Genomic DNA, 25054 nt, shown 5'->3' with positions numbered 1-25054 from the left:
TTTGACAATAAAATCTCTTCTTCTATGATCCTCCTAAGATCATAAATTGTACAAATCATTATTTAAAAAGAATGTCCACACATTTTATCTAATAATGATTTTAAACAGTTCAGAATTCTGATTTATTAAAATTGATCAAATTAAATAATCTGATCATACCTGAGAAAACTTAATCAGTTAAATATAGATCATTCTCAATTATTCATTTTGCCTTAGTAAAATTTTAAACTGTGCATAAGAGGGGGCATAATGGTTTCTCTTTTACCACAAAGAAACCACTTTCATTGTGGATGGAGGAGCAACATCTCATACTCCAATTAGGTAGCCTCCAAACTGATGGCATATACATGAATTTCTCCTTCCAGTTCTCCATCAATTTCTTTTCCTCCTCTCCCTTCTTTATTCTTCTCTTCCTCCCTCTGGCCTCTTACATCTTCTCCTCAGCTACTTATCACCTCCCTGGTGCCCCTCCTTTTTCCCTTTTTCTCAGGATCCACCCTCCTCTCCTATCAGATTCCTTTTTCTCCAGCCCTTTACCTTTCCCACCTACCTGGCTTCTCCTGTCACAATCTAGCTAATCCTCCTTCCCCTCCCCCACAACCTCTTTATTCCAGCATCTGCCCCCCTTCCCTTCCATTCCTGAAGAAGGGTCTCAGCCTGAAACATCGGCTGCTTATTTATTTCCATAAATTCTCTCTGATCTGCCCAGTTCCTCCAGCATTTTGTGTGCATTGTGCACAACCATTTGGGAAAAATATCTTAACTGTGAAGGGTATTGGGAGCCCATCTAGGAAGCAACTTAGTGGGTTGTACACTTGTGAAAACACATTGAGTAAGTCAACTGGAACTACAGTCGATAAATGATTTACAGTATATTCATGGTGCTGTTGGCTTTCTAGTGGAGAGGTTGTGGAGACATGTTGTTAAGACCTCAAAGTCAGCAAACAGAAAGTGCAGCGAAAAGCAGATAAAAGACTTCTAATATTTTAAGGTTGGTATTCTTACTTTGAACTGGATATTTCTGATATATTGTATATCAAGAAGCAGGTTTTCTAATTCCCAAATTCACTGTTGTGTCTTAAGGGTTTTAATGTGCCTGGCTGAAAGTTGAAATGCAGTTTCTCGAGCTTTCTTGGAATAGCCAGCAATAGACAGCAATCCTATTGTCCATTTCCTGATCACCCCCATCTGTTGGCACATAATCAGCTGCATTATCCATTCCTGACTTGCCACGGAGTCCATGTTTTTACCATAAACTGATCACCAGAGATATTCCTCGTGCTATATATTCCCGGTGAAGCCGTGATTCACTTGCACTTCTTCCACTTCAGTGTACTCTATTTGTGCCCACAATGCAGTCTCCTCTGTACTGGCAAAGTCAAATGCAAATTGAGCGATCATTTTGTAGAACATCATTTAATCCACAAGACTAAGCTTCCATTTGACTGCCGCTTTAACTCCCCATACAATTTCCATTCTCAGCTCTTTGACATGTTCCAATAAAATCAATTTAAGCTCGAGGACTAGGCACTTCCAGGAACTTTCTCTGAACACATAAATACAAGAGAATAGGGGCCGGAGTAAGCTACTTGAGCCTACAAGTGTACCTCACTATTCGATACAACCATGGCTGATCTTCCTCAAGCATCAGCTCCTTTTCTGTCGCAGTTCTCGACTTACAATCTTACAAAAATGTATCTTTCTCTCCTTAAAATATCTCCAGTGATCTAACCTCCACATTTTCAACCACAGAGAAATGCAGAGATTCATTAGCGTTTGTGAGAAGAAATTCCCAAACATCTCAGTTTTAAATAACCATGTCCTTTGTAATTATGCCCTTCTTACATTTTTTCAGAAGTTTATCCCCCTACACTCAGAAGAATATTGATCTAAATATCTTGGCCATTCATTATAGGGCAGCTCTCTCAACCCAGGAAATAGCCGAGGGAATTGTATCTGGATTATCTCCTTATATTTTTGTATTTATATATGTTTTTGTTCAAAAATAGCTGCTGTATACAAGACCTCATCTAAAATAATACTTCCTCTTAATTTTCTTTTGGTTTTATCTTCAGAGACAATTTCATTCTATTTTAAGTTACAAAATGCTTTCCTCTACCTAGAACGATGATTTGTGTAAACATACTGCTTTAGTAAGTCTAAAAGCTCTCAATGCCAAATCAGTTGTCCTATCCATCTGGTCCAAGGAAGATTCACTCCTATTTCTGACTCACTTGTATCACCCATGGATGCCCCATGCCATCATGTTTCCTCCTTAAGCAGGAGCACATGTTCTGCAGACTGTGCTACAGCTGTCATCAGAACACTCTACAATTGGGTTCCATACTTGTGCAGGGAAAATCACCCAAGCAGATCTCTTTTGGAATTCTAAATAACGTGGCTAGACTGCATAAAAGGTATTCTTTTATTTCTTGGTTTGCAATAAGTATTTGCATGTTTCGTGTTTGCACAAAGTGCTCTATCGAGGACAAGTACAACAACAGTCAGTTATGGAAACTTTTGGAAACAATTGATATTGGAAGTTATTGGAAACAATCAGTTATGGATGATGTAGAGAATTCAAACACATAATCCATCAGATTGAATTAAAGAACAAAAAAGGAAATATTAGATGATTGTGCAAATATTGAAAGCAAAGTAGAGGAGCAAATTTCAGAAAGTAGGTAAGTTGCAAAGAAGGCATCCAGGATACTTATCATTAGCTAGGGCTTAGAATGTAAGAATAGGTGGGTTACAGTACAACTTTATGAAACAACGGTTGGGCCACAGGTAGAGGACTACGTATAGTCCTGATCACGACATTATACTAAGACACGACTCCACTGGAGAAGGACCAGGATGGTACCAGGGTGGAAAGTTACAGTTACATGGAGAAACTGGATAGGCTGGGTTTGCTTCCCCCGGAGAGGAGTGAAAGAGGTACATAAAATCACAAGAGGCTTAGATAGGGCAGATATTAAGAGACTTCTCTCCCTACATCAGTTGTACCAGAGGATATTGATTTAGACTATGAGATAAGAGGCTTATAGGAGATCTGAGATGAAGAACTCTTTCATTGAGAGAGTGGTTGTGATCTGGAACACACTGTTTGAGATAGAGGTGGAGACAGATATGCTAACAAGGTTTATGAAGAACCCAGATAAGCGCTTCAACCACCAGAGCAGTGAAGACTAAGAACAAGTGCAGGTAAATGGGATTAATAGAGACAGGTGCTTGATGATCAGCATGGAGATAAGCCACTTCTGTGCTGTATGGCCCTATGACTTTAGCATTAAAGTAATAATAATGGACACGTCAATTGTTCTGATGTAGACAGGGAAGGTAACAATGACCAGGACAAAGGAGAGGAATTCTTTAAATGTGAACAAGTGAACTTTTCTGATCCATATATCGAAGAGGTGTGTAAAAAGTGCAAAGTTACAATACACGTGGGGAATTTCAATATGCAGTTAGACTGGGAAAATCAGGTTGGTGCTGGATCCCAAGAGAAGGAATCCGAAGAAAGCCCACAACATGGCTTTTCAGAGCAGCTTCTGGTTGAGCCCACTAGGGGAAAGGCAATTCTGGACTGGGTGTTGTGTAATGAACTAGATTTGATTAGGGAATTTAAGGTAAAGGAACCCTTATGAGACAGTGATCATAAAATGATAAAGTTAAACCTGCAGTTTGAGAGGCGGAAGCTGAAGTCACATCTTTCAGTATTACGGTGGAGTTAAAAGAATCACAGGGGCATAAGAGCGGAATAGGCCAAAGTTGATTGGAAGGAGACATTAGCAAGGATGAGAGTAGAACAATGGCTGGAGTTTCTGGTAGCAATTCAGAAAGTGCAGGATAGATACATCCCAAAGATAATGAAGTATTCTAAAGGGAGAATGACCCAACTATGGCTGACAAGTGAAGTCAAAGACAGCGTAAAAGCAAAAAAGAGGACATATAATATAGCAAAAATTAGTGGAAAGATAGAGGATTGAGAAGCTTTTAAAAACCAACAGAAGGCAACTAAAAAAAAGCCATTAGAAGAGAAAAGATAAAAGATGAAGGTAAGCCAGCTAATAATATTTAAGAGGATACAGAAGTTTTTCTTCAGATGTATTTCTTTCAGAGCAAAAGAGAGGCAAGAGTGGGTATCAGACTGCTGGAAAATTATGTTGGAGAGGTAATAATGAGGGACAAAGAAATGGCGGAAGAATCAGTATTTTCACTGTGAAGACACTAGCAGAATGCCAGAAATTCGAGTGTACCCAGGGGCAGAAGTGAGTGTAGTTGCTGTTACTAGGGGGAAGGTGCTTGGGAAGCTGAAAGGTCTGAAGGTAGAGAAGTCACCTGGACCAGATGGACTACAGCCCAGAGTTCTGAAAGAAGTAGCCGAAGAGGTATTAGTAATGGCCTTTCAAGAAGGACTAGGTTCTGGAGGACTTGGAAATTGTAAATGTCATTCCACTCTAAAGGAAGGAGGCAGAAGAAAGGAAACTATAGGCCAGTTAGCCTGACTTCAGTGGCTGGGAAGATGTTAGAATCCATTATTAAGGATTGAGGTACTTGAGAGCACATGACAAAATAGGCCATCGTTTCCTTAAGGGAATATCTTGCCTGAGAGTTTTGTTGGAATTCTTTAACAAGCAGAATAGACGAAGAAGAGTCAGTGTATGCTGTTTACTTGGATTTTCAGAAGGCCTTTGATAAGGTGCTGCACATGAGGCTGCTAAACAGGATAAGAGCCCATGGCATTGCAGGAAAGATACTAGCACAGACAGAGGATTTTGCCTCCTGCCAGTCAGCCAGAGTGGGATTAAAGGGGTCCATTACTGGCTGGCTGCGGGTGACCTGTTCCTCAGGGGTTAGTGGTGTGACTGCTTCTAGTCACATAATAATTTGGATGATGGCTTTATGATCAAGTTTTCAGACAGTATGATGATAAGTGGAGGGGTAGATTGTGCTGAGGAACCAGGGAGTTTGTAGAAGGACTTAAGGCATATTGGCAAAGCAGATGGAATATCGTAGAGAAGCGTACAGTCATGCACTCAGGTAGGAGAAATAAAGGAGCAGGCTATTTTCTAAATGGGGTGGAATTTCAAAACTCAAAAGTGCAAAGGGATTTGGGAGTCCTTGTGCGGGATTCCCTAAAGGTTAACTTGCAGATTGAGTCAGTGGTAAGGAAGGCAAATGCAATGTTAGTATTCATTTTGAAAGGGCTATAAGACAAGTGCAAGGATGTAATTCTGAGTCTTTCTAAGGCATTGGTCAAACTGTACTTGGAATATTGTGAGCAGTTTTAGGCCCCTCATCTAACAAAAAAATGTGTTGGCTTTGGAAAGGGTGCAGAGGGGGTTCATGTGAGTGGTTCTGGAAATGAAAGATGAGGAGAGTATGTTGGCTCTAGGCCTGTAATCACTAGGGCCTAGAAGAATAAAGGGGGATCTCTTTGAAACCTATCAAATATTGAAAGACCTAGATGGAGTGGATCTGAATAGGATGTTGCCTATAGTGAGAGTATCTAGAGCCGAGAGTACAGCCTCAGAATAGAGGGTTGTACATTTCGGACAGAGACAAAGAAGAATTTTGTTAGAAAGAGGGTAGTGAATCAATGGAATTCATTTCCTCAGACAACTGGAGGTCATTAGGTATATTTAAAATGGAAGTTGACATGTTTTTGATTAGTAAGGGCTTCGAGGGTTATGGAGAGAAAGCAGGAGAAAGGGATAATTAAATCAGCCACAATGGAATGACAGAGCAGACTCGATGGGCCAAATGGCCTGTTTCGGCTGCCTTGTCTTATGGTCTAAAGTAGGAAGCAGCATTAGGCCTAGTTCTGGGAAGTTAAGCAGTGTGACATGTTAGAACTATATTCTTCGGAGTGCTGAAGAATAAATTATAGAAACACACAAGATGGCACAATGAGACACAAAGGGAGGTTTTCCTTTTTACTGGGAGAGTTTCAAACAAGGTACATGACAGGGAGGTGATATTAGAACCAAAGTACACAGGCATTTCCTCTCACAAAGAGCAGTTATTTGCTGGAATTCTCCACTTAAAATGGGCTGTGGAGGTTAAATACTAGCAACCTTAAGTTCAAAGTACATTTATTATTGAAGTATGTATACTGTATTCAACCTTGAGATTCATTTTCTTGCAGGCGGCCACAAAGAAATACAATAGAATCTATTAAAAGCCCCACCCCAGAAATACTGACAAACATCCGTCATGCAAAAAAAAAGAACATATAGTGCAAGCAATGAAAAATGAACAAATAACACACAGAGCATGAAATGTAGAGGCCCTTTAAGTGAGTCCACAGCCATGCGTCCAACTCAGCGCTGGCTCATTTCTGAAAGACTGAAAATTGAGAGTTATAGGAACCTGGCACAGAAGAGGAGATAAGGCCACATATTGAATGGCAGGGCAGGCTTGTACATCCAAATGGCTTTCTCTGACTAACCTAATTGAGGTGGTGGGGCCGGGTCCGAGAGCAAGGAATGACCTGAGGTCTGAACGATTTAAGTGCCAGGCCAGATTGGAAAGGTCAGGGTGTCAGGACCAGTTCAGCTTGCTGCTCCACGAGGTTTACTCATCTGTGCTCTGGAATGAGGGTGTTGGCTTCATACCCGTGATCTTCAGTTCTCAATGCTATTTGCTTATGTTAATTGTTTGCACAATTTGTTTTCGCTCTGCACATTGGGTGTTTTTTAAATGGGTGCTATTGGGTTTCTATGTTTTGTTGCTGCCTGTGAGGAATTGAATCAAGGTTGTATATAGTATACATACTTCGATAATAAATGTACTTTGAACCATGCATGGCTCAACGCATAACCAAGTGAAAAACAATATAAATACTTGTTTCTTTAAAACAAGAAACTCAACAGTGACAAGAAGCCAACATACTCTTTCACCCTGCTGTTTACCCTACCATGTCTGAGCATATCTTTCTCACCTTTTCTATTCCTTTTCATAAGTTTTCAGCAAAGTGAAGACTAACTGTCATCTGTGAAATAAAAAGCTCAGGGGACTTACATTTCCTGTCCTCATCACAGCTTGCTCCTGAGATTAGTGTGTCAGCTGTACTTCCAGCAAGAATGCCTGGGCAGCTTGTTATTACAATATGCAAGCCTCCAATATTGTGATAAGACAGGAAAGCTGGCATGTGATACTAATTTGAGAAATTGCCAGCCCCCGCTGTCATTATTATTTGCTTTTGATCTGTGTCCTTTCCTCTACAGCTCTCTGAAGCTCAACAAATCTTGTGCCAAATTAGCACTGGGTTAATATATATAAGCAAGTTTGTAGAAATATAATGCACGGGGCTTTATTAATTAACATTGGAATGTAAATGGGCAATTGGTGATTTAGGCCATTCAATTAGAATCCTTCATTAGACTGAAGCAAAAGGACCTGATACAGGGATTTTGCCCTGAGTCGTGTGCACTCTTGCCCTAAACATTACTCTTTCGAGTACTGATGAGGAACATTTTGGAACAGGCAACAGTGTAATTCCAAGGAGACAGAGGGCTTCATGAATGTAGACCATCATCTCATCCTGAACGGTTACAGAAAATATTCAGAGGCTAAAGAAACACTGGACCAGGTAACAAGAAATCATGTTACAGCTACAGTTCTCACAGTTCATGATCAGATCAGGGTTCCTATGCAGAGCCCATAATGTCATATCAAGGTTTTCTCCCATTTTATCTATTGTTCTCAACAAGGAAGAGTTCTGCATTAATGTTTCACAGCAACGACCCTACCCATAGACACAGTGTGACCTCCTCAGAATTTCCAACATTTTCTGTTTGCTTTTCGGATTTCAAGCATCTGTATTTTTTTATTTTCAAAAGAAGACTTCTCCCTTTCTCTGACCAGGAAAATTGCAAATGTAGCAGTGGATTGCAAACTACCTAACCAGCCATTCACATTCCAGTTTTTACTGTGTGTATTGTACTTTAGAAACTGCCACCTGATGTGATCCGGAGCACAAGACATCCAGTGTCATTTTGATCTTTGCCTCTGCAGGTAGTGTTTCAAGTATGCACACATGTCTGGAGAATTACTTGCAGTAGGTGTTGAATATCCATCCCACTTCCTTTGAAATATTATCCACTGGTACATGGAGCTTAGAAAAATAGAGGGCTATGGGTAACCCTAGGTAATTTCTAAAGTAAGTACAGGTTCGGCACAGCACTGTGGGCCGAAGGGCCTGTATTGTGCTGTAGGTTTTCTATGTTTTTATGGATATATTGTTCCATTAACTAGTCCTGGTGAAAGATAAGCCCAACTATCCAAGGCCTTCCTTTCCCTCTGACAACGATATTTTGTAATCAGGCCCTCTCCTCTAGACTCTGAAAGCCTAGCAGAATCTCAATCAAGATTCTCATATTTCGGTGGGAAAAGCCTATTTTTTTCTTCAACCTGAGGCAGAGCAGACATGGTCACACTGAAGGGCAGGTAGTTTTGAGGGATTATATTATTATTTGCAGTTTGAAGTCAAAGCTTTGTGACTGTAAGGAGCCATTGTACTGAAAATAATTGAAGCTTTCCAGTCCAATGAGAACAACACTGTCTGCACCTCTTCCACCAACAAATATCCTCTAATTCAATTATCAACAAATCAGAAAGTAATTAAATTCTCCTTTAAATCAGGGCTTCCCAACCTGGGGTCCACAAGCCTCTCAGTTAATGGTAAGAGTCCATGGCATTTTAAAAATGATAGGAATCCCTACCTTAAATAGACCAGATGGTGAGAGTACTGTGGGTTTTATATATTTTAGCCAGAACCATTGACTTACATTACCTTTACACAAAGACTGATGTGAGAAAGATGCATATGTGAGTTCAGTCACATTACTAAAGAGAGAGCCAGATAGTCTTAAGGCACATTCAACTGATAACATGGAAACCTCCACACTATCTAAAATGTGCTTAGTACCTACTTCTGCCACGTCCTGTCTACCATCCCTGAATTAAAGAATAACCTCACTAAGGAATAGATTTTTCTTTAGAACTTTTACTAACTGAATTCATATTGCAAAAATGCCTGAATCAGATATTATTCTGAAGCCTATACTGACCTGGGAAACTCTCAAGTCGTTCGCTTGCAATATATTAATCTAGATATTGGATTCTAATCTGTAATCCCGAATGAAATACTAAGCGGTTCCTCATGATTTTTATTTTGATTAGAAAATTCAATGTGAGTCAAGGTTCAAAATTCAGTCAAGGTGATTGGGTTGCTTGGGTACAAGAAGCCATGGGTATTGCATCCTTTATACAAATGAAGTAGTAATATTTGTAAGCTTTGAGGTTTATTTACTCATTCCCCAGTTTCTCACATTTTGCTGTGAATATCAGTCCATTACAGATCTGCAACATAATTGTCTCTTTTTTGGGGTTAATTCTATTGATTCAGGATATAAATTCTGTGGCTATTTGACTTTTCGCTGTCATGTTTACAAACACCTCCCCACAACGTTCATCATCCAAACTTCAATAAAAATCTGAATGTAATATATAAAAGTGCTTGTCTTCCAGAGTTTGAGTAAATAAACTGGGTTGCGACAGTTCCTTAGTATTTACAAAGTGTTGCATTGATGAATCTCTGAATGCCAAACATGCACATCTTATTTGGGAGGGAAGAAGGCACTGAGAGAAAAATATGGATATGCCGAGAGAAAAAATTCCACTTTCGAGATGCCTGCTGATGAAATCTTGAAAATTAACTAATTAACTCATAATCAAATCATTTAAAATATCAGCATATCAGTGTTTTGTCATTTCAAATAACATATTATGTACATTTTAGAAATATTTAATAAGTTCAGCTAGTTTTCTGACTAAATAGAAATCCTGTGTAATGCGATAATATTACAAAGTGTATCTACAATGTAGATATTTATCACGCCACCAGAATCCATAAGTATTTGTGTGACTATGCATAGCTGTAAGTAGCCTGTTGTGTGGCATAAAATGTTATTGTTCTGTTTCCTTCATTAATTATCCAGTATGATAAAAAAAAATTAAAAGATAACCTAACGTATTTTCTTTACATTATTTTGGTCGTTACTCACATAGAGCGACGTTAAGAATTTGTCTGGGTAGCGGCAGCTCCAACCTTGTAAATTTTCCATCAACCAGACACGAGCCATCGGTGAAAAACCGATCGCTGTAAATACGCGCGGGAGACAGGGACGCTTATTAATATGCCATTGAAGTAATAGAAATCTTGCAAGAGAAAGTCAGTTGAGCATGTGAGGACATTTATAAAATACTTCGTTAAATATAAATTTCATGTTTGCATTGTTTTGGTGGGAAATTCGAATGGAGGAGCGATATTGATTGTAAATGTTTATATTGTAAACTTAGATCCTTTAAATGTGTTCATTGAACATGAAGATGTTCCTGAAAACACATTGTACTGTTTAAGTAACAGTTAAAATGTTCAGCCCTTTAAACCAAAAGTTTTGGGGGGCAAGAAGTCATCCCAATGGCAGACATGGGCGTTGAGGGCAATCACATGCTCCCAGATCGTGGGACCCTTTTGCAGAAGTAATATAAAAATAAACCATTATTACCAAATTCCCAAGATTTGAAGTTGCAGAATAAATAACTGTGGTATGAGGAAAATTGCAAGTGTAAAATCCATCCTTCCAAGCTCCGGTCACTGGCACTGCAGTGCAAATTTCTGAATTCTTTGTGGAAAGGGAAGGTGTGCACAAAGATAATCCACTGTTGAACAATCTACACTTGATAGTGTTCAACCTATGCACGAGAAGCAATGGGGTGGTGGTTGTTAAGCCCGGACAGCCGAGGACGGGAAATTAGGTGAGATACCAGCAATTTACCCCTCTTTTACGCACGCTTAGAGGCTAGCAGCACAATGTCAACAACAAAAGTTATCCTTTCCCAAGTGTCTGAAACAGCAGCGGGGTGAGAAGGACTCTGCAAGAGAGTCAACTCTGTAAAACTGCCTGACTAGACAACCTCCCAGGCCTAGTACTCCGAGATTGTGCAGACCAGCTCACTGACGTCACAACATTGTCGTCATCCAGGCTGCTGTCCCCTCATGCTTCGAACCAGGCACCATCATCCCTGTACCAAAGAACTCTAGACCATCAGAACTAAATGACTACTGCTCGGTGGTATCAACATCAATCATCGTGAAGTGGTTTGAACGGCTGGTAGTGGCACATATCGGAAACTCCACTCCCGCTGCACTGGACACTAACCTATATGTTTATCCTCAGAAATGCTCTTTGAGAGAACCACAGCATCCCTCATGCTCCTGACCCGAACACTCCTAGAAAACAAGGACACTTAAATCAGAATGGTGTTTCTGGATTTCCATTTGGCATTCAACACTACTGTCCCACAGACCTTGGTGAACAAACTCCTACTCCTGGGTCTCAATACGCAACTGTGCAGCTAGGTGTTGGACTTCCTTACCAACGTCTGGATGCACAACAGCTCCTCCCTCCCCATCATCCTCTGCATGGGTGCCCCCCCCCAGGGCTGTGTGCTGATCCCATTGTTGTACACTCTGCTCACACGACTGCATGACCAAATATCTGAGTAAACACATTGTCAGGGTAGCTGATGACACAACATTGGTGGGGCTCATCACCAACAATGATGAGACAGCCTACTGAGAGAAGTTGGAAGAGCTTGAGGCCTGGTGTCAGGCAAATAACGTCTTCCTCAATGTCAACATGACAAGAAGATAGTTATCAACTTCAGATGAGCTTGCCATTCATACCTCTCTTTACATCGGCGGTACAGCAGTGGGAACTGCGAGCGGTTTCTAACTCTAGGGAGGGCACCTTGCACGACCTCTCATTGTCCCAGAACACATCCTACACAATCAGGAAAGCTCGGCCAAGCCTCTACTTTCTGAGGAGGTTGAAGAGAGCTGGACTATGCTTGTCTGTGCTCACCCCTTTCTGCAGATGTGCAGTAGAGATGGTCCTATCATGCTGCGTAGTACGGAAACTGAACTGCAGTGGACGGGGAAGCTCCACAACAGGTGGTCAAAGCTGCCCAATGCATCATCGGCACCAGCCTACCCACCATCATATCCAGAAAGGTGCTGGAAAAGGGCCAGTAACATCATGAAGGATCCTACCATCCCTGCTTATAGACTGTTTGTTCCACTCCCATCAGGACCATAGCATCCATTCCAGGACCACTAGACTCAAATTCAGTTATTTGCCCCAAGCTGTCAGGCTGATCAACACTCCTACCCACTAACCCACCCTGTTACACCTCCTACCACCACTACTTTATCATTTCCTGTCAAAAATCACCTTGTGTAACTCCAGTGCCTAGCATCACTTCATGAACATACGATCAATCTATCTGTATGAGCTATCTTTCTTTCTATATCTATTGTGTTTTTTAATTATTGTGTTCTTTATCTTATTGTTGGATTTTTTGGTCTGCATTGGATTTGGAATAATAATTATTTTGTTCTCCTTTACCTTTGTGTACTGGATATCACATTAAACAATATTAAATCATAAAACAAGATGTGTTACAGTTTGCTCTTGGGACTTTCCACAATGTTGAAAAGGTGATGGCAAGTATATTTACTTGGAAATAATTTAATATTCTATTCAGCTCTCTATGCTGTCTACAGCAAACCCTATAGTATGAAAGGAAAATAAAGCAGTTTACTGAATGCAGTGGCTTTGGAACGAACAGTTTGCCCAGCAGTAAGATTTGGGGAGCAAATACAAGGACGTGGTCCAAAGAGTGACAAAGTTATGAGTGTGTTAGGAATGTGCCATATCAGAATGTGGATCATTTGATTGCCATATCTGATGAACTCAAGGTTGAGAATGGATCTAATAATCACACCTGATGTTGAAGTCAAACACACTTGTGAATTTTAAAAGCAAGTTGTCAAAGACAAGCCAGAGAGTTGCATTGTCAAAGTGTTGTAAGTTGTAAATATTCTGCAGGCTCTAAAACCTCTGAGGGCATCATATTGATGTATTGCAAACAAGTTTTAACAGGTAAATAACAATGTTGTTATAAATTCAAGATCATGACGTAATGTGTTGATAGAACTATAAATATTTTAAGCACCACATGAGCATCAGCTCTCCATGTCTGTTCTGTCAGTACTGGCCTGATTGTATGTTATTTATAAGTGACCTGTCCTTATGATGTTTTTCTTGTGACAAAAATTATTATTTGGTTCTATAATCAGGTATATTGAGTAAGGCTATGTCATAAAAGGTGTGCACATTATATCCAGAATAAGCTGATTACCAAGAAATGAAACATTAATCACGCTGTATGGGTAGTCACCTGTCTGGTCTGTTGGTGAAAACCTAACATCAATTCTGATCCATTAACTTCTGCCAGTAGATGTCTATGTACTTAATTGATTAAGGAGGATGATTGTGAATAATCCCACTGTATTCACTGTCCGTGCTTGAGAACTTATTGAGCCAGAGCTAGAATTATAGCAAGAATCACTGCAATCAGGAAAGGAAACAGTGAGAAAAGAATATAGATTTAATTAAATGAAAAAAAAATCACTAGTAACCCAGACTGGAAACTGGTGTAGCAAATATTATTAGATTCATACTGTTCAGTGGCCACTTAGTTTTGGATAATCATCTATCATTAATACAGTGGATTCTGGTGTTACGCCTGTGCCCCAACTCTGAGGGGCCGAAGGGTACAAAGTAGCCCCCTCCTTTTTGAGAATCACAAGATTGCTATTAATTCAGGTCAGGAGACTCAGGAAATGAGAGAAAGACACGTAGAATCCACAAGGGGTTTGGAATATCCTGGCCCCTCAGCGATACAAAGCCACGGGAAACGGCCATTGTCTCTTGGAGACGGAACTGTGTATTGAGTACTGTACTATTTATTTGAAGCCCTCAGGGAATGACCAAAGTAGACTGGGTTGAGGGATGGCACCATCCCAACCTGATTGACATCTGAAACCCCATGAGTAAGGATAAAAGAGGGTCTGGGGAACAACCCCTTCAGACGCATCAGGAGAAACGCTAGAAATCCCATGACAGCGTTTAATAGTGTCAGCCGGTGGGGCCTGCGTGCGTCCTTTCCCGTTGCCTGCGATTGGTGGGACTGACCACAGAAGAACGGCTTAGCTAAACGGAAAAGGACACCAACGACATTTCGAAGGATTGACATCATAAAAAAGGAAACTCCGGCAAGTTCCAAAATCTCTCTCTCGACTCCAACCAAAGGCTGCAGCCTGAATGAACTTGAGTGACTTTTATCTTTCCATCGGACAATACATTATCCCCTAGACAATGATAGAGCTTAATTCTTATTGATTATTATTATACCCACACTTTTAGATTTAGTATTGACGACGTATATTATCTGTATGTTTGCATTGATATTATTTTTGTGTATTTTTATCAATAAATACTGTTAAAAATAGTACCATCAGACTTCAACAGACCTCTCTATCTTTGCTGGTAAGTTACCCAGTTACGGGGTACGTAACACTGGTTAATTGGGACACACCGGGACCTGTACATTTTGGCCCAATTAAGTGGCTGCCCCAATTAGATGGAGTTTTATGGAAATAGTTAAAAATGAATAAAAAAGACAAACTGAGTGATAAATTATGCATTTAAATGAAATACAGAGCAAATTAGAACACTACCAATAGAACTACAGTACTATAAAACTATGTATTAGTTTCTAATAGTTATCAACAGTGGAATTCATCCCGTGTATGCAATGTACAAAATCAGTGCAGATAATCGACTGCTGTCATACAATGCTACAATCCTCTAACTTTGTTTTCATGGTAACATTTCAAGATGATTGTCAATACCTTCAAGTACTTAACTTGTTGAAGTAGTGAAACAGTTTCATTTTCTCTCCTGGCTGTTTCTGGCAACTCTAAGCCTGATTGCTTAAAATGGCAGTTAGCAAAACAGTTCGGAAATGTCTTTCAGCTAATTCCCAATCAGCTATTAATGACAAATATCACTGCCTTTTGTATACAAACACATCTATTTGATGCTATTTAAGAATTGTTTGCTCGGAGCAACAGTGTAGCATCTAACGGACATACGAGTGTGTGCGATTGACACTAGTTAGAATCTGTTTAGCAAGTCTCCTGCCCCAATTAAGCGATGTAGTATCCAGAATAAACAAGTTGACTCCTGAATTTTTTTTCAATTTGTTTTTGTCCTTTCAGAGTTGTCCCATATAGCAGCTGCCCTGATTAGCTGATGGCCCAAATTAACTGGCATCCCTGTCTTTAAGCAAAATGAGAATTTAAGCTAACTTAATAGAAAACAATTGTGTGTATAATGACTGCATAAACTTGTTATGATCACAGTTACCGGATTGTCATATAACCTTATTGAATGGCCCTTCCTGTACCAGATTTGATAAAGGTCAGGTTTATCCTGCATCAACTTCCTCCTGAACACCTGAGAAAATGCTGAAAATGGACAGGCTATCCAACAGATTAGTTAAGATCCAGCCTACCAAGGTCATATTTACAGTATTATACATTTCAGTTAAGTTCTCAGAATCCTACATCATAAGTATTTGCAGGTTAGACCCACCTAAGGTGTGTTTACATTGGTTTCAATCCACAAAGTTCTCAAGATATCATTTTGGGCAAAGGAACATTCTATTCATCAGTGCTCTCCCTTGGCTTACCTTGCTGTACATTAAGTATCATATGGAGGAGAACAACAAGGCCACAAAATGCTGTCTGGGTAAGGAACGGTCATGTCTGAGATCTGAACATCTTGCGTCTTAAATGGCCAAGTCCTGAAAAAAGTGTTAATTATTTTTATTTAAAATATTCTAGATGATGGGTATTGACATGAGCCTTAATCTTTTAAAGTGTTAATTGTCTTCATCAGCTGCCTAATTTATTTTATATCAGTTTCTGTGGATTACATTTCTAGACATGGTGAGTTTAGTTTTGCCTGAAACTTCTGTGCTTTTCAAAATGTTGGGTGTCAATACTGATGTAAAATTAGAGAATTCACAACTTTAATACAGTAAAAAAAATACTTCTAGCATGCCAGTTATTAATTTGATCACTCCATTGTAGGTTGAATTACAAAATTATGCTTTGAGAATTCTCTGTCTTTGCAGTAAGTTAGAAAGTTACTGTAAATTGTTTAAAGTTCTAACAACACTTCAAAGTCCTTCTGACCTATGACCCCCCCCCCCCCATGTTGTTCTTGGTGACTTTTGAGTTCCTCTGAAATAACAGGGCAGCATGGTAGCATAGTGGTTTACACAACGCTGTACAGTTCAGGCGACAGGTTCAATTTCCGCTACTGTCTGTAAGGAGTTCGTACGCTCTCCCCGCGACCACGTAGGGTTCCGCTAGGTGCTCCAGTTTCCTCCCACAATCCAAAGACTAATACTGATTAGTAAATTAATTGGTCATTGTAAATAGTCCTGTGGTCAGGCTAGGGTTAAACCAGGGGTTGCTAGATGGCATGACACGAAGGGTAGGAAGGGTCTATTTTGTCCTGTACCTCAATAAAGAAATAAAAGTAACCATAGATGCAATTGATTTATCATTCACTTAGATGCCTGTTTGCATCTGACCAAATGAAAATATTACCCATTTTAAATTGAAACAAACAGATCTAAAATGATCAAACAAAGCAAATAGCATGAAGTCCTTGACATTTTCCAGTTGTGTGGTGTCCTTCAGGAAATTTTAGCTCAGCAATGAAGTAACTAGAAAAAAGATCTGAATGCATGCATGCCCATATTGGCAGTAAAGTTAGAAATTTTAGCCAAGGACATGACTACTAGCATGGAGGTAATGGATTGGATGCAATCTGAGCATTCAAGTTAGTTGGGATGTTGCCAGAAATTTTGTTTTCTGTGAAGGACAGATCTCTTGATTTTTATGCCAGCAATCTGGATACAGTTGATTTTCTATGATATAAATTTACATCTTTAAATGTTAGTTATCCACCTTGCAAGATAAATGGTACTATTGTCATGAAAATTATCATCTACCTTTCCATTTGAGATGATTGAAGCATTGCTTGAGTATTCAGCGCAAGTTACTGACTGGATTCACTTTACAATTGATACAAGCAAATATTTTGGTTTAGATCCTCATGATGTAACTGTAAGCAACTTCTTGAGCACACTGATGACTCGCTTCTGTAAAGAAAAATCGATCAAATTGATTAGGAAATTATATTTGCCTGTCTTTTTAATAATTTGCCCTGGACATATCAGTCTTAACGATGTTCATGACAAATATTAAAAAATTGCCCTAGGAGACGAATATTTGTTCACATTGACTCTTCTTAAACCCATTTTATTCTAAGTATTCTGTTCCCAATCCCTTAATAGATTCCAAAACAGGAGCAGGAATCTTAAGGAGAACTTGTAAATATGTAGTGTCATTTCTAACAATTTCCCCCTTCTCTCTTCCCCCTTCCATTCCCCACTCCACCTCCCCTCTTACCTCTGCTCTTCTCCTCAACTGCTTACCACCCCCCAGTGCCCCTCCTCCTTCCCTATGTCCATGGCATACTGCAATTGTAATGCCTCCCCCCCCCCCAATATTTTATGAGCACAGGTGAGCTTTCCTCTACTGGGCCCTTTGCCCCAACGCTTAACACCGAGAAGCTCAATGTGATTCTGTAACTTTGATATCCTTTCATCCTGCTATGATACCTCAAGTGAGAGAAACTTTCAATGTTGTTCCCTGCACTGTTCAACAGTGCAAATGATCAAATCTATTGCCCTATCTGGTTTTCACTTGATATCCTTAAACTGGTCCCCAGCGAATGTGACTCCACCCTCTAATGGCATTCTTGCACATTTATGTTCTATCCTTAATCTAACCTCATAATTACTTATTTACAGTTCTATTTTAATCTCACTTCCTCTGGCTAATACTTCTATGTTTCACTTATTACTTGTCCCCTTTTCCTCATCTGCAAGCTGAACAACTCCTTGAATGACATCCTTTCTCCAGTTGTCTATAATTCTTTGACAAAAATGCCTCTTTCTTTTACATATTCATTTAAGGGATGTGGGCTCCACAGGCTGAGCAAGCTCTTAATTCCCCAGCTTTAGCTGTCTTTGCAAAGATGGTGTTGAACTTACAATTGCCTATCCCCGGCAGCTTTAATGTAATTGTTCTAATCGTGGTCATCTGTACTGCCAAATTTATCAGCACAGGCCAACAGTTTTTTAAAAATATATTTTTAATTAAATTTTTAAGAGTATTACATACAATGAATAGAATGATAGAATAATGAAAATTAATATTAGCCCTCCCCCCTCCCCTTAACCCTTCCCCACAGTCTTAAGTTAATTTTTGCTTTTCATTTCCTGCAATTGTTAATCATGGTTCTGTTTTGATAAATTCCTTAGGGTTAACATTATTCTTGTCTTAATAGACTTCATCCAAATTTTTACATAGCTCTGTGTTATAATAATTTAAAAAACATGGCAATTATTTTAGTTGTCCAATAGGGGTTTATGTAAAACAGTACAACAGTATCCAGGAACTTCAGTCCACAATGTTGAGCTGACCTTTTAGTCTAACGTTCCCCTCCCACATAGCTCTCCATTTTCGTTCATCCATGTGCTATCTAAAAGCCTCTTAACTATTCCTAATATAGCTGTCTCTGCCACTACCATGCACCCACCACACTCTGTGTGGAGAAACATAACTCTCCTATACTTCTCAAATCCTGCAATCACCGTAAAATTATATCTTTTTGTACTAGCCTTTTCCACCCTCATAAAAGGTGGTTTTCCTATTTTATCAATGCCTCTGATCACCTTGTGTACCTTTATTAAATTGCCTTTCATCCTCCTTCAGTCTGAAGAGAAAAGCCCTGGCTTACTCAACTTATCCTCATAACAAAGCTTGCAGAGAGATTTAGACCAGTTAGAAGAGTGGGCTGAAAGATGGCAGATGGAATTTAACGCTGATAAGTGTGAGGTGCTACATTTTGGGAGGAATAATCAAAATAGGACATACTTGATAAATGGTAGGGCATTGAAGAATGCAGTAGAACAGAGTGATCTAGGAATAATGGTACATAGTTCCCTGAGGGTGGAATCTCAGGTGGATAGGGTGGTGAAGAAAGCTTTTGGTATGCTGGCCTTTATAAATCAGAGCATTGAGTATAGGAGTTGGGATGTAATGTTAAAATTGTACAAGGCATTGGTATGGCCAAATTTGGAGTATTGTGTACAGTTCGGGTCATTGAATTATAGGAAAGATGTCAACAAAGTAGAAAGAGTACAGAGGAGATTTACTAGAATGTTACCTGGGTTTCGGCACCTAAGTTACAGAGAAAGGTTGAACAAGTTAGGTCTTTATTCTTTGGAGCGTACAAGGTTGAGGGGGGACTTAATAGAGGTATTTAAAATTATGATGGAGATAGATAGAGTTGACGTGGGTAGGCTTTTTCCATTGAGAGTAGGGGAGATTCAAACAAGAGGACATGAGTTGAGAGTTAGGGGGCAAAAGTTTAGGGGTAACACAAGGGGGAATTTCTTTACTCAGAGAGTGGTAGCTGCGTGGAACGAGCTTCCAGTAGAAGTGGTAGAGGCAGGTTCAATATTGTCATTTAAAGTAAAGTTGAATAGGAATATGGACAGGAAAGGAATGGAGGGTTATGGGCTGAGTGCAGGTCAGTGGGACTAGGTGAGAGTAAGCGTTCAGTATGGACTAGAAGGGCCGAGATGGCCTGTTTCAGTGCAGTAATTGTTATATGGTTAACTCATACTCTCTAATCCAGCAGCATCCTGATAAATCTCCTCTGCAGCCTCTCAAAAGCTTCTACATCCTTCCAAAAATGAGGCAATCGGAACTGAACACAATACTCCAAGTAGTGTGTATTGGACACATTTCACTGTATGTTTTGATGCGCATTTGAGAAGTAATGTTATCTTAACTGTGGTCTAACCATTTTTATAGAGCATGTTTCTAGGTCTCTGCTAATTTCTGTAGTGTCTCAGTTACATACTACAAATGATATATGTCCAAATTTTCCCTGTCCAAATTGAGGTATTATTTAACAACTCACCTAAAAGTTAGCATCTCTGGTGGTGTAGCAAATGCTTACCCATTCACCAGGCAGCTGGAAGTGATATATATTAATAAATAATTTATTTCCACCCTTTCTTAGACCTATCGCCACATTCCAGGCTTTACTAATAATTCCACCCCATGGGTAATCACTGCAAAGTGTTACCTGCTGAGTTCCTTCAGCATTTTGAGTGTGCTGACTTTGATTTCCAGCATCTTGCAGAATTTCTTGTGTTTAAAATATTATCTCTTCTTTCTCATCAATTGTCCTGATTAATTTGATTTTTTGAGGGAAAACAAAACAAGGAGATTAATCAGGGCAAGATCTATGTGTTGTCGTCTGATAAGGTCCTGCATGGTAGACTTGGTCCAAAAGGTTGAAGCATATGGGGTTCAAAACAAGCTGGCTAATTGGATCCAAAATTAGTTTGGTGATAGGAGGCAGAGGGACTGCTGAAAGAATGCCTTTGCAATTGAACGACGTATCACTAGTGGTGTTCTAAAGGGATCAGTGCTAGGACTATTGCTATTTCTGATGCACTGTAGGGACCTGGATATGAACGTAAGAGAAAAGATTATTAAGTTTGCTGATGACATAAAAATTGGTGGTGTTGTGGATCGCAAGTAAGGATGTCTAAAGCTACAACAGGATATACTGTAGATTAGATGGAAAGTTGGATGGAGCAAGCAGAACTTACCCTGATAAATGAACCCTGGTGTCAGCTCAAGGAGTAGCTTCTCAGATTGTGACTTAGAAATATACACATAGAAATAGATCCTTCACTGCACCAATTCTGTTCCAACCAACAAGCTCTAATTTACACTCATTCTATATTAATTCCATTTTATTCTCCCAATATTCTCAACAACTTCCCCCAGATTCAACCACTCACACGCTAGAGGCAACTTACAATGACCAATCAACTTACAGACCTACGCTTGTAGCTTCTCTCTTTCTGCTCACCCATTGTGACAGGAACTGCATGGAATTGTGAAGTTCTCCTTCATTCTCTGAAATAGGCCTCCCGAATCCAGCGACACTGTTTCAGGATGTCAGGAGATTAGCGGACAAGCAGTTGATGATCTGCGGAGTTTGTTGCCTCTATTCTGTATTATCTATAAGGCTATTGAGACCTGCCTTCAAATAGAGGAGCTGACCATATCTGTCCAGCTGGTTCTTCCTCCAGAGAGGCTTTCCTTGGAGGAGTCCATGTGTAACTCTTCACTCTGATTATCAAGAATAGCCAGCACAATTTCAACCCCCCCCCACCACATATATTCTCCATCACCTAGCAACTAGTACTCCTTCCTCTCCCCCCCATCTTCTAATCCTGGCTTCCCTCTGCCTTCCTTTCCAGTCTCGATGAAGGGTCTCTGCACAAAACATCAACTCTTTGTTCCTCTCTGTAAATACTGGCTGACCTGCTGAGTATTTTGTGTGTGTTACTCGGGTTTTTCCAGCATCTGCAGAACCTCTTGTGCTTTAGAAATAGGCAGCTGTTGCTATCACAACCTGACTCTCGTCTCCATTGAGTTGTTAAAGGCTCGCATGGAGCTCATCAGCAATTTTTCAAGGTCTTGTTTTTAATTCTACCTGGTATCCATTGTAATCTTCGCACAGGTGAGCTGACTGTTGAATTGCCAACAACCATTTGTAATTTAGCAGCAGACCATGGAAGACCAGTTCTGATAAGTCAGTTTACATTCGCCTTGGAATGTGGCGATATGTCTAAGAAAGGGTGGAAATAAATTATTTATTCATATATCTAATTGCCAGCTGCCTGGAATAATCTTTAAAAGAAGCTGCCTGGTAAATGGGTAAGCATTTGCTACACCTCCAGAGAAGCTACCTTTTAGGTGAGATGTTAAATAATACCTCAACTACTCTGAAAAGATACTACATGTATCTTTACAGTTTATATCAAATAGTTCTGATTTATTTGGATATTGTATGTTAATTGGGGACTCTCTGATATCTATTCATATGAGGGAAGGATTAGAAAAGGTGACAAATTTATCAAAGATTCAAAGTACATTTATTATCAAAGTATGTATGCAGAAAACAATGCCGAGATTCGTCTTCCCGCAGACAGCTACAAAATAAAGAAATGCCATGGAACCCGTTCAAAGGAAACATTAAACACCCAACGTGCAAAAAAAAAGAACAAATCGCTCAAGTGGCAGAAAATAAGTGAAAAACACAGAACATAAAACATCAAACCATTGAGGCAGTGTAGGAACATTCAAAAAGTTCAGTTCAGTTCAATTTAGGAATTCAGTTTGATGATATACTTACTTTGAAATCATCTATTGAACTGAATCGTCTATTGAGCCTATTGATGGAAAAAGGTGAGCAATATAAGCACCCAGGTCAGGTCAAGGCCTTGCCTTGCTACTGGTACCACGTAGCCTAGTACTACCTGTCTCAGGTCGGGTTGTCTACGACTCAACCGGCACACCCCCGGTGCACTTCGGTTAACCAGGGAGGAGGGTGTGTAGGCACCCAGCAGGACTGAAAACAAAACCTATCAAAGGGCGGATGAACTCCTTGTGAGTCAATGGCCACCTACTATCTGTGCGAGGAGTGGTGCGTCACACAGTCTTTTGTTTCGCGCCTTGTAAGGCAATATAATGACAGACAACCCAGCAAACCCTATCCTTCCAGAGCCGGGAGTGCTCAGGAACTCTGCGGAGTGCCCAGACCCCGGCCTAGACAGGCAGTATGAAGATGCAGCCTCAATCCCCATGGGGAGGGTTGAGTCCGACAAGGGGGCCGAGCGGACTGTGTCTCTTTTGCACTGTAAGGTGAAAATGATCATCTCAACCTTCAATGCAAACACCATCGGCCTCTTGCCTCGATGCACAGAGCTGGCATCACAGGCATCTCCATCCTGGGGATCCAAGAACACCATCATGTACACCCAGACAAAGAGATAAGGTTCACAGAGGTGGAGGGGAAGCTCCTCGTCACCTCGTCCGCATGGAGAGAGCCGACGATGATGTCAGCACAAGGCGGAATAGGCCTGATGTTGAACCGCAAGGAGAAGGCGGCACTGAGGGGCGTAGTCTCAGTCAGTGACAGAATCCTTCCTGCGGAATTCAACAGAAACCTGGCGACCTCTGTCATCATCTGTTACTCCCCGCACAAGTGCAGTGAGGAAAAGGAGGTGGAGTCCTTCTACAGTAAACTTCACAAAGCTGTCACTTCAATGCCAGCACATAACTTCCTGGCTGTGCTCGGCAATCTTAATGCCCAGGTCGGACTGGAAGATGTTCCATGCTCAGACCACGACTTTACCAACAGAAATGGACAATACCTAGTTGATTTCATCCAGGAACACAGTCTCTTTGCCGCCAACACACAATTCAAGAAGCGAGCTGGTAAACTGTGGACATATGAAAACAGAGCCTCCCTCAACAGGAAACATCTCGACTACATCCTCGTAAGAACAAAATGGTGAAATTGCATGATCAACACGAAAGCCTACAGCATCTTCAACTCGGTCAGTTCTGACCACAGTAGTGTCAATGTGAGTGAGACCGAGTCTGCAGCAACCCAAAGCCACAGGTCCCAAGGAGAAGATGGACTGGAAGGCATTTTCCTCACAACCTATTCTTCAAGCCCAGTACACTGTGGAAATGAGGAATTACTTTGGCCCACTAGTGAGGGAGGAGGAAGAGACTGCCACCAGCCACTATCAACGGCTCATAGACGCACACACAGATGCAACAAGGAGTCTGCCTATTGTGGTGGTGGCATCCGTCGGTCTCGAGAGACCATGGATCTGCGCCTGGAGTTTCCAGGGCGCAGGCCTGGGCAGGATTGTATGGGAGGCCGGCAGTTGCCCAAGCTGCAGGCCTTCCCCTCTCCACGCCACCGATGTTGTCCAAGGGAAGGACACTAGGGCCCAAGCAGCTTGGCACCGGTGATGTCACAGAGCAATGTGTTGTTAAGTGCCTTGCTCAAGGACACAAACACACTTCCTCAGCTGAGGCTCGAACCAGTGACCTTCAGGTTACTAGTCTGATGCCTTGCCCACTAGGCCACGCGAAGCGAATCAAAAAGATCTTGAAACATCCTGACGTCGTCGCAGCAAGAAGTGTGGTCAAAGCATGTCATGCCGAACTTAGAAGGAGCGAAACAAAAGAGCTAAGAGACAAGTTCGAGACAGCAAAGGAGAATCTCTTTGCAACCTATGACCAACTGAAAGAAAAGGAACTAGCTGAGAGGATTAGAGAGGTAGAGACTGATAATGAAGACAAGCAGCATAAAGAAGCATGGCGCCTAGTCAACGAGATCAGCAGATGGAAGAAGTCCCCATCAGGTTAAATAAATGGTAAAACAGCAGAGGACTGTGTCCAGACATGGTTTACCCACTTCAAGAACCTGCTCAGAAGCCCTCCAATGATCACGGAAGGGGACATACCCACGATACTAACGCAAGTTGACATCGATGACGACCCATTCACTATAGAGGAACTGAAGAAAGCCAAATATGCACTGTTACGAACCCCGTAACTGGGTCACTTACCAGCAAAGATAGAGAGGTCCGTTGAAGTCTGATGGTACTATTTTTAACAGTATTTATTAGTAAAAATACACAAAAATAATATCAATGCAAACATACAGGTAATATACATCGTCAATACTAAATCTAAAAGTGCGGGTATAATAATAATCAATAAGAAATAGCTCTATCGTTGTCTAGGGGATAATGTATTGTCCAATGGAAATATAAAAGTCACTCAGTTCATTCAGGCTGCAGCCTTTTGGTTGTCGCTGTGTTGCACTTTGTTGGAGAGAGAGAGAAATAGGAATAGAATGGGAACAGGTACCGCTACGGGTTTTCCGACCTTTATGATCTCGATCCTTCGGGAGTCCCGTTGGTGTGGCCGTTCACTGGTGGCCTCTCCTTTAGCTAAAGCCGTTCTTCCGTGGCGAGCCCATCAATCCCAGGCAAAGGGAAAGGACGCACGCGAGCCCCCCCACCGGCT

General features: G+C 40.7%; 1 protein-coding gene across 1 annotated transcript in view; it reads left to right on the top strand.

Moving 5' to 3' along the window:
- Positions 1-886: 886 nt before the first annotated feature.
- Positions 887-25054, top strand: part of stard4 (StAR-related lipid transfer (START) domain containing 4) — a 68775-nt gene continuing 44607 nt past the window's right edge. Inside the window, exon 1 of the mRNA XM_059969515.1 lies at positions 887-991. The gene's annotated coding sequence lies outside the window, so the exon portion shown is untranslated. The remainder of the gene's footprint in view (positions 992-25054) is intronic.

The sequence above is a fragment of the Hypanus sabinus genome, chromosome 5, assembly GCF_030144855.1.
Source record: "Hypanus sabinus isolate sHypSab1 chromosome 5, sHypSab1.hap1, whole genome shotgun sequence".
NCBI classification, from domain to species: domain Eukaryota; kingdom Metazoa; phylum Chordata; class Chondrichthyes; order Myliobatiformes; family Dasyatidae; genus Hypanus; species Hypanus sabinus.
Note: the sequence above shows the minus strand (reverse complement) of the source record. Positions and strands in the feature narration are given on the sequence as shown.